Raw genomic sequence first — 895 nt, forward strand, 5'->3', positions numbered from 1 at the left:
TTGGGTTAGGTTAAGGCGCAACTTGGGTTAGGTTAAGGCGCAACTTGGGTTAGGTTAAGGCGCAACTTGGGTTAGGTTAAGGCGCAACTTGGGTTAGGTTAAGGCGCAACTTGGGTTAGGTTAAGGCGCAACTTGGGTTAGGTTAAGGCAGAAGTTGGGTTAGGTTAAGGCAGAAGTTGGGTTAGGTTAAGGCAGAAGTTGGGTTAGGTTAAGGCAGAAGTTGGGTTAGGTTAAGGCAGAAGTTGGGTTAGGTTAAGGCAGAAGTTGGGTTAGGTTAAGGCAGAAGTTGGGTTAGGTTAAGGCAGAAGTTGGGTTAGGTTAAGGCAGAAGTTGGGTTAGGTTAAGGCAGAAGTTGGGTTAGGTTAAGGCAGAAGTTGGGTTAGGTTAAGGCAGAAGTTGGGTTAGGTTAAGGCAGAAGTTGGGTTAGGTTAAGGCAGAAGTTGGGTTAAGGGATGGTGTGTGTGGGGGGGGGTGGGGTGGCGAGGTTCGTTGATAGTGATGGTAGTAAGTGGACGCCTGAGGCACTATCAGATATGTCACGTCAGTTGCACTTGTGGCTCATGGCAGGTGGCGCGCCCGTTCTGTGTTTGTGGCAAAGGAGTGGCACACCTGTGTCTTTCATTCCTGCCATTGTTTATGTGCTGTGAGATGCGGCAGTGTGGTGCTGTTGGGTGCACCCCTGTGTAGGACATGTGTGGGTGTTGGTGGCGTATCTGAGCAATGGTGGTTGTAGGAAGAGTGGGATATTCAGTTTTCTGGTTCGACGTCCCGGTCTGGTTATCATAGTGTGGATGGTGTACTGTGGCCGAGAGGATGCACTGGATGTTGTTCCATGCTGGTACTTAGATGTTGTGTCTGCGTCTGTTACAGGCATAGACTAGTGGGTGATGGAGTG

Source organism: Schistocerca nitens, unplaced genomic scaffold (assembly GCF_023898315.1).
Source record: "Schistocerca nitens isolate TAMUIC-IGC-003100 unplaced genomic scaffold, iqSchNite1.1 HiC_scaffold_303, whole genome shotgun sequence".
NCBI lineage: Eukaryota > Metazoa > Arthropoda > Insecta > Orthoptera > Acrididae > Schistocerca > Schistocerca nitens.